This window comes from Heterodontus francisci, chromosome 16 (genome assembly GCF_036365525.1).
Source record: "Heterodontus francisci isolate sHetFra1 chromosome 16, sHetFra1.hap1, whole genome shotgun sequence".
NCBI classification, from domain to species: Eukaryota; Metazoa; Chordata; class Chondrichthyes; order Heterodontiformes; family Heterodontidae; genus Heterodontus; species Heterodontus francisci.
The window spans coordinates 61677809-61687289 of NC_090386.1; the positions used below are offsets into that span (position 1 = coordinate 61677809).

Below are 9481 nucleotides of genomic sequence, written 5' to 3' on the forward strand. Positions count from 1 at the left end.
TCCTCATATCCCCTCATGTCATTGGTATTTAGAAATCTGTCAATCTCTGCTTTAAACATACTCAATGACTGAGCTTCCACAGCCCTCTGGGGTAGAGAATTCCAAAGATTCACAACCCTCTGAGTAAAGAAATTTCTCTTCACCTCTGTCCTAAGTGGCTTCCCCCTTATTTTGTAATTGTGTCCCCTGGTTCTAGACTCCCAACCAGGGGAAACATCTTACCTGCATCTATCCTTTCTATCCCTTTAAGTATTTTGCAGGTTTCAATGAGATCACCTCTCATTCTTCAAAACTCTAGAGAATACAGGCCCAGTTTCCCCAATCTCTCTTCATAGTACAGTCCCGCCATCCTGGGAACAAGTCTGGTGAACATAATTATAATTATGCTAATTTACTGACTCCAGGAACATGTGGAAAAAGCACACCTCACTTCACTTTTTGTGCACTTTACACCTGTTTTGAACCATTTCAGCCTAGGTTAACTCACCAAAAATCGCCATTAACACAGTAGTGCCGGCCTCAAAATGGGGTCAGAGGACTTACCAGTCAATTAACTAGGTCAATCTGGCTGCGGCCATTTTTGCAGGCCCAACTGTACAGCTGAAGCGACCCCTATTAATATGTGAATCGGGGTGCTATGACGTGCATAGAAATCAGATTGTCATTTTTAAGATAGTACATCAATCCAGCAGAAGAGACCCCAAAAAGGTAAGCTTAAATGTATTTTTGTCGGGAGCAAGTGGAGCAGGATCAAGGGTTAAAATTTATCCTTTTGTGGAGTAAACTGCACCCATATCAGGAAATTTACTCTACAGCCTGTACCATGGCTGACAGTGTCACTATGATTGGTCAACAGGAGCTGCACTTCTGCAGGCTAACTTCATCTTCCCTCTACAGCGCAATGTAACAAATGGCTCCCTCTAGTGGCCCAGTCAAGTTCCAGAAAATTCACATACAGAAAAAGGATAGAAATTATTCCTGATAAAGGACACACACGAGAAATTTTGCCTGTCTATTCCAATATGTAAATAAAAGAAAAATCAGAATGCAGCATCAGTATCGCACTGTACTTTCTTTCCTTTCTATTAACTCAATGGCTTAACTCCTTTTTATTCAGAGACACACATTTGGGGATGTAGCAGTCAATCCCCAATGTGCTCAGAATTCTAATTTTGGCTTTGTGCAAATCATGCATGATTCAAATTGCCTCGTTAATATTTAAATCAATTCCGTGTGCAACCTGACTACTTTTGGAGCCATTGATGTGACATGCACAGAAGATGTAGGGGCTCCCCCAGCAGGTATGGGTCCATCTTCCAACAGATGACATGGATAAATATTTTGAATGATCCAATCTACAGGAGGGTCAGTGGCTATACTCAGTCTCAATTTTCCCAAAAAACTATTTTTAAATAAATTAAGATTCTTTACATCCACAATGAGCTCAAATTGAGGTTCACCTGGATCTAATCTGCACATCCAATACGTCTTTGTGTATATGCTGGGGAAATCTCGTCTCATTTCATTATTCAAGTAGGTCCCAAGCGCTTCCCAGTCGATGTAGGCGCATTGCGGGTGTAAGTATCAGAACAAATTTTGTTTGTACCCACGGATAAATATAATGGCAAAAATAAAATGCATTTTTCAAATACAGTTATGTATGCAGATCTTAGTGCATTAATGAAAAAGCCGTTCAGTGTTTCTGGAACTGTATTCAGATTGGATTCAGTCTATAGATCAATGCCAGCTTAGTTATTAAACAAAACCAGACCAAATCCCAGCACAATCAGAGGCATTCTGTGAGATGTGATCTGTACCTTGGGACATAAGTGTTCAAGGCAGAAGTCAGACCTTGTGCATTCCAATTTTTCATATGCTGGAAGTAAGAGTTCAAAAGATTATTTCTGCTTTACAACCAAGTTCTAATCAATGGCGCTTACAATTTATTTCAGAATGGTAACATTTCTTGCTCAATATTCTACTAACAAGAAATAACCAGAAAAGGGACTAAACCAACTCTAAATCTTTTCCTTTGCATGTTTTTTTTAAATACTATAAATACCCCTAATGTGGTATCCTTTGTTTCTTTGTACATGCACAATTCTGATTATTTAGGTTAAGAATTGTTTGACTGTCTAATGCACCTATAGAATCTGATGATATAATTGCCTGTCGTACTAAGACAAAGTAATTGTTGTACCTTACTATACTAATGCATGTTGGTCATGCCATGTCCTCACTGAACCCTACTTCCTCTTATAAAACTGTGTCTATCATTTGTGTATTATTTGCCCAAACTGAATCGCCTAAAAAAGTGATTTGTATTCAGAAGCAGATTGTATGATAATCATCTTAGCAATTCAGTCTAAAAATACAAACATTTCACCTTTGCTAGAATACTCAACATTTGGAAAGGTTACTTAAAAATTGAATCTGAAAATGAAAAATACTCAGTTACTATGGTTAAATTTAAACAAGGTTTTGAAACACAAAGATCCATACAAGGAAGCAAATGAAGCGAATACAACAGGAAAAGGCAAATTGCATAAATTGGGTTTGTATAGATATTACACAGTCCAAAAACATATTTCCATACAACAACAGGCTGAGAGAATGATGGGTTCGGAGGGATTTGGAAAGGTTAACATTGTTGCTTAATGTCACCGAGCTGATCAATTGAACTTCTCATTAATTTGGTTTTTATAAAAAATTAAATGTAAAAAGCTTACAAAATGAATAAAAAACCAAAGCAAGTCAAGCTCTCTTGCTATCCAGACCTATTTCTTGAACTGTTCTTTAACTACAACCAGATAACCACACAGAATAGCAATCTATAATTAACAATTCACTGCCAAGGGAGATAAATATACTATTTATGTGGAAGTGTAATATACAGGAACAGTAAATTATAAGCTTTACAAATTCAATTCATTCATTTGGTTACTGTTATATCAGACTGGGGTTCCATACAACTATATTAAGCTCATGATGAGGTAAAGTAGCACTGGTGAAAACATTGTAAAAGAGAAAAGAAACACAGACAGCAATGGCTCTGAGTAGGGTTTACTACAAGCTAACTAAAACATTCATTAAAAAATGATTATTTTCATAAAATGACACCTTACTTTCAGTACAGTATAAGCCTACTGTAACTGTAACCAGCCTGGTACACAGCATTGATACAGAGCACAGGCTCACAAAGTAAAGCATGAAACTGCAGCAGTTCACACTACCTTTATCAGTCAGTCTTCTCTCATTTCTGGGACACGGGACTTCTCAAAAAGGGTCCCCTTAACAATGCCAGCAAGCTCTGAGACCACACAGCTCCGAAAAGGACTCTCAATGGCTTCTCCTCTCAACCTCATTCAACTGCAATGACTGAATTAGGCCAGCTCTAACCATCTGTTGAAACACGCCTGGATTAGTCACTGTACTCTGTTTGCACCCAATGTGAAAGCTGCAGGCTGGGTGTTTCCAAGAAGCAGAGGCGGAGCATAGATTGCCATCTAAAACACTTCAGAATTCTATGATTGGTACCTTACACAGCTAATTGGTAAATGAGCTATGTGAGGTGGGGAAAGTTACTAAGTGGATCGGTTGTGTTTAAGCTGCCCCAAGCTGCCTGTGATTCAAGGACCTTACAGATTCTTGGCAGAGTATATTTGTGCATTCACAGTACATCTGTAGCAGACATTTCCGTCTGATCAGCTGCTTTTTATGCACATAGAGGGAAAATGTTTACTTTATTTACGAGGAAACAGCTGGCTTAATTGGTTCCAGCAGCAATCTATTGCATTCACCCCTAATACAGTTAATAAAAGTGTAGTGTAGAAAATACCATTCGTATCATGCGATTCCAAACGACATTAATCTCTGAAAATTATATCTGTGATAGAAAAAATGAGTCGCAAAATATACAGGTGAATGAATCAATTTGTTTCACATCCAGCTTTATAAATACCCAGTAGTAAAAGCAGAGCATTAATCTGTTAATGAATCATGTGTCAATTATATAGATTTTTAACTGACTGTACAAGTAGAATGTAGTTCACATAAATAACCTTGCAGTAGGACACATGACGTGCAGTTTATTTGAATATAGGTTGTTATGAGGCTTTTCTATACAAAGCATATTTTCAACAAATTTTGCAGAGACTTTAAGACAGGTGGGTCTCCTTATCAAAGCAAAAGACAGAACCACCAGGGTGAAATTGGTCCTCAACTGTAGCACAAATTGAGCTACCGCGACTTGGCAGCCTGCTTTACAACACACCAGTGTCAATGGAAAAGAAAATTAGACAGGGTGTAAAACGGACTGTCAAATCATTATTGCCAGTTTGTCATTTCTGATGAAGATCAATTGCACCCACATTAACCCCCGCAGACTGCAACAGCTTATCTGGTCTAATGGAGATATTGCAACATCCAGATTTTGCTGCAGTTTATTCAGGTCTTGTTTAACTGTAAATATTTTGCAGCTCCTACAAATTTCTCAAAATCTACTTTATAATTTTCATAAAATATGCTTTCAGACTTTTGCAGCTGTACAACAATAGAATACACATCAGCTTCCAAAGCTGTCGAGGAGATTCAGTGTTCAAAGAGTGGGGTATTAAACGAATATCTGCAGTCGCTTAAAAAGCTATTTGCTCTTCCTCTAGATATTTTCCTGTGGGTGTGATTGGTAATTTCACTAACCGCCCACATGTCTGAAACTCTCTAGGAGCAAAAAAATCAAAAATGATCATTTACATGTGTGGAAATAGCATGTCCCTGGTATGTAGGTTAAGGAATTCACACCAGCCAGTCAGGAATATTATTTTACTAACCTTTAGGTATAATGTTCCCAGAAGATGTGCGGAAAATTTTATTTATATATTAAACCTATATTAAAACAGTTCTTACTAATTATTTTCCAGAAACGCATTATGAATTTTTGCTTGGGAGATGTCGTTCAAGACATTATCGTTAATATATGTTCCTCGAATCAACTTGTGTTACAATATGGCATGCACCAGGATATAAATGTGCTATAAGATGCATCTTATTTCAGGGGAAGTGAAATACAGCTATAATATATTGTAAATAATTCTTATAACTCACTTGCCCTAGTATGTGTTGGATATGAAGTGCTTTCACAAGCTACCATATCTTACTATTTCCTGGGAGACAAACTCTATCCAATACTTTCAGATCTGAGATTGCAATATTACTGATTTAAGAGCTCTTCCATTCTGCAACACAACAGATTCACCTCCGTCATCTAAGGTCTTATTATGGCGTGTAAAATTCTAAGTTATTGTTACCCTAACCTGAGCCCATGCTGTATTGTGTAACGATCTATGCTTCCATTACATAGAAAATGGAACATAGGAGCAGGAGTAGGCTGCTCCGTCATTCATTATGATCATGGCTGATCATCCAACTCAGGAGCCTGTTCCCGCTTTCCCCCCATATCCTTTGATCCCTTCCACCCCAAGAGCTATATCTAACTCCTTCTTGAAAACATACAATGTTTTGGCCTCAATTACTTTCTGTGGTAACAAATTCCACAGCTCATCACTCTCTGCGTGAAGTAATTTCTCCTCATCTCAGTCCTGAAAGGTTTACCCTGTATCCTTAGGCTATGACCCCTACTTCTGGACTCCCCCACCATCGGGAACATCCTTCCTGCATCTACCCTATCAAGTCCTGTTAGAATTTTATAGGTTTCTATGAGATCCCCCCCCCCCCTCACTCTTCTGAAGTCCAGCGAATATAATCCTAACCAACTCAATCTCTCCTCATACGTCAGTCCTGCCATCCCAGGAATCAGTCTGGTAAACCTTTACTGCACTCCTTCTATAGCAAGAACATCTTTCCTCAGATAAGGAGACCAAAACTGCACACAGTATTCCAGGTGTGGCCTCACCAAGGCCCTGTATAATTACAGCAAGACATCCCTGCTCCTGTACTGGAATCCTCTCGCTATGAAGGCCAACATACCATTTGCCTTTTTTACTTCCTGTTGCACCTGCAGGCTTACCTTCAGCGACTGGCGTACGAGAATGCCCAAGTCTCATTGCATATTCCCCTCTCTCAATTTATAGCCATTCAGATAATAATCTGCCTTCCTGTTTTTGCTACCAAAGTGGATAACCTCGCATTTATCCACATTATACTGCATCTGCCATGCATTTGCCCACTCACTCAACTTGTCCAAATCACCCTGAAGCCTCTCTGCATCCTCCTCACAACTCACCCTCCCACCCAGTTTTGTGTCATCTGCAAATTTGGAGATATTACATTTAGTCCCCTCATCTAAATCATTAATATACATCGTGAATAGCTGGGGTCCTAGTGCCAATCACTGCGGTACCCCACTAGTCACCGCCGGCCATTCGGAAAAAGATCCGTTTATTCCTACTCTTTGTTTCCTGTCTGCCAACCAATTTCTTATCCATCGTAATGCACTACCCCCAATCCCATGCGCTTTAATTTTACGTGCTAATCTCTTATGTGGGACTTTGTCGAAAGCCTTCTGAAAGCCCAAATAAACCACATCCACTGGCTGTCCCTCATCAACTCTACTAGTTACATCCTCGAAGAATTCTATTAGATTTGTCAAGCATGATTTCCCTTTCGTAAATCCATGCTGACTCTGTCCAATTCTACCACTGTTCTCCAAGTGCTCTGCTATAAAATCTTTGATAATGGACTCTAGAATTTTCCCCACTACCGACATCAGGCTGACTGGTCTATAATTCCCTGTTTTCTCTCTACCTCCCTTTTTAAATAGTGGGGTTACATTAGCTACCCTCCAATCTGTAGGAACTGTTCCAGAGTCTATAGAATCTTGGAAGATGACCACCAATACATCCACTATTTCTAGTGCCACTTCCTTAAGTACTCTGGGATGCATACCATCAGGCCCTGGGGATTTATCGGCCATCAATCCCATCAATTTCCCCAAAACCATTTCTCTACTAATACTAATTTCTTTCAGTTCCTCTCTCTTACTAAACACTGTGTTCCCCAACATTTCTGGTATGATGTTTGTGTCCTCCTTTGTGAAGACAGAACCGACGTATGCGTTTAGTTGGTCAGCCATTTCTTAGTTCCCCATAATAAATTCCCCTGTTTCTGACTCTAAGGGACCTACATTTGTCTTCACCAATCTTTTTCTCTTCACATACCTATAGAAACTTTTACAGTCAGTTTTTATGTTCCCTGTAAATATACTCTCGTACTCTATTTTCCCCTTCTTAATCAATCCCTTGGTCGTCCTTTGCTGAATTCTAAACTGCTCCCAATTCTCCGGTCTGTTGTTTTTTCTGGCAAATTTGTATGCATCTTCCTTGGATCTAATGCTATCTCTAATTTCCCTTGTAAGCCCGGGTTTGGCTACCTTTCCCGTTTTACTTTTGTGCCAGGCAGGAATAAACAATTGTTGCAGTTCATCCATGCGCTCTTTAAATGTTTGCCATTGCCTATCCATCGTCATCCCTTTAATTAAGGTTTCCCAATCCATCATAGCCAACTCGCGCCTCATACCTTCGTAGTTTCCTTTACTAAGATTCAGGACCCTAGTCTCAGAGTTAACTACGTCACTCTCCATCTTGATGAAGAATTCTATCATACTATGGTCTCTCATCCTCAAGGGATCTCGCACAACGAGATTGTCAATTATTCCTCTCTCATTATACAATACCCAGTCTAGGATGGCCTGTTCTCTAGTTGGTTCCTCAACGTATTGGTCCAGAAAACTATCCCGTATACACTTCATGAATTCTGTCTCTACAGTATTGTGACTAATTTGATTTGCCCAATCTACATGCAGATTAAAGTCACCCATAATTACAGATGTTCCTTTATCGCATGCGTCTCTAATTTGCCGTTAAATGCCATTCCCAACATCACCACTACAGTTTGGGGGGTCTATATACAACCCCCACTAATGTTTTTTGCCCCTTAGTGTTTCTCAGCTCTACCCATACAGATTCCACATCATCAGAGCTAATATCCTTCCTCACTATTGCGTTAATTTCCTCTTTAACCAGCAATGCAACTCCTCTGCCTTTTACTTTTTGTCTGTCCTTCCTAAATACTGAATACCCCTGGATGTTCATTTCTCATCCCTGGTCACCCTGCAGCCATGTCTCCGTAATCCTGACTATATCATACCCATTTGCATCTATTTGCGCGATTAATTCGTCCACTTTATTGCGAATGCTCCGCGTTTTAAGGCACAAAGCCTTATGGCTTGTCTTTTTAACATCACTTGTCCCCTTCCCACTATTTTTCACTGTGGCCCTGTTTCATTCTGGCCCTTGATTTCTCTGCCTATCACATTTCTTATTCCCCTTACTGTCTTTTGTTCTTGTCTTTGATCCCCCCCTCCTCTGACTCCTTGCAAAGGTTCCCATCCCCCTGCCATTTTAGTTTAAACCCTCCACAACCACTCTAGCAAATACTCCCCCTAGGACATCAGTCCCGGTCCTGCCCTGGTGTAACCCGTCCAGTTTGTACTGGTGCCACCTCCCCCAGAACCGGTCCCAATGTCCCAGGAATCTAAAACCCTCCCCCTCACACCATCTCTTTAGCCACATATTCATCCGATATATCCTGCTATTTCTACTCTGACTAGCACATGGCACTGGTAGTAATCCTGAGATCACTACCTTTGAGGTCCTACTTTTCAACTTACTTTCAACTTATATTAACATTCTACATTATTATTATCCGAATGTTGCATCGTCTTATAGTGTGTAATGTTGTACTCTATCATTATCCTAACCTCAGCCTGTTTTATAATATTCGGTAACATTTTATGTTACCATTAAGCAGATATAAGTTTAGAAAATAGATACCTGATGGAAAATTTCTGGCATTTAAAGGGAAATTTTAATCCTGCCATACTGCAGAAGCAGGTGTGGGGTGGTAGTTAAAATTACTGTTAAGTGCTTACTGTTGCATTCTGCCAGCCGCCATTTTAACTAAGCAGGTTTTTTTAGTCAGCTGAGATGCTCACCAGAGGCTAGTGGGATCATCATGAAGACATGCAAACTGGGGTCCTATGGTGTTATTAAGACTCTAACATGATTTTAATGTGAATCATGAAAGTCCCACTGAACCCCGAATCCGTCATTAAAAACTAACGGTATTTGTCTCTCTCTCAGAGCCGATGCAGCTTTATTTAAAAAGGCACTCATCTTCAGGTAATCGGATCACAGGATTACCCAGGAGAATTTCCAGCTTGAGGATTGCTTCTTTCTGGGTTTTTTTTTTTGCGTTGCTTACCATCAGTAAGCTCTGGCTGTTTATCTAGTTGGCACTTCAGCACAGTTCTGAGCGAGTGTTGCATGGTCGGAGGTGACATCTTTTGGATGAGCCATTAGACCAAGGCCTCATCTGTCCTCTCAGATCGATGTAAAAGATTCTATGGCTTTATTAGAAGAGCAGAACAATTGACCTGCCCTATATTTACCTCTGCAATAACACC

General features: G+C 39.8%; 1 protein-coding gene across 2 annotated transcripts in view; it reads right to left on the reverse strand.

The window, feature by feature from the left end:
• The window catches only part of LOC137378138 (extracellular sulfatase Sulf-2-like), a 367355-nt gene extending 363936 nt beyond the window's left edge, over window positions 1-3419 (reverse strand). For both annotated transcript variants that reach the window (XM_068048257.1, XM_068048256.1), the window contains exon 1: window positions 3234-3419. The gene's annotated coding sequence lies outside the window, so the exon portion shown is untranslated. The remainder of the gene's footprint in view (window positions 1-3233) is intronic.
• Between the last annotated feature and the right edge of the window lie 6062 nt (window positions 3420-9481).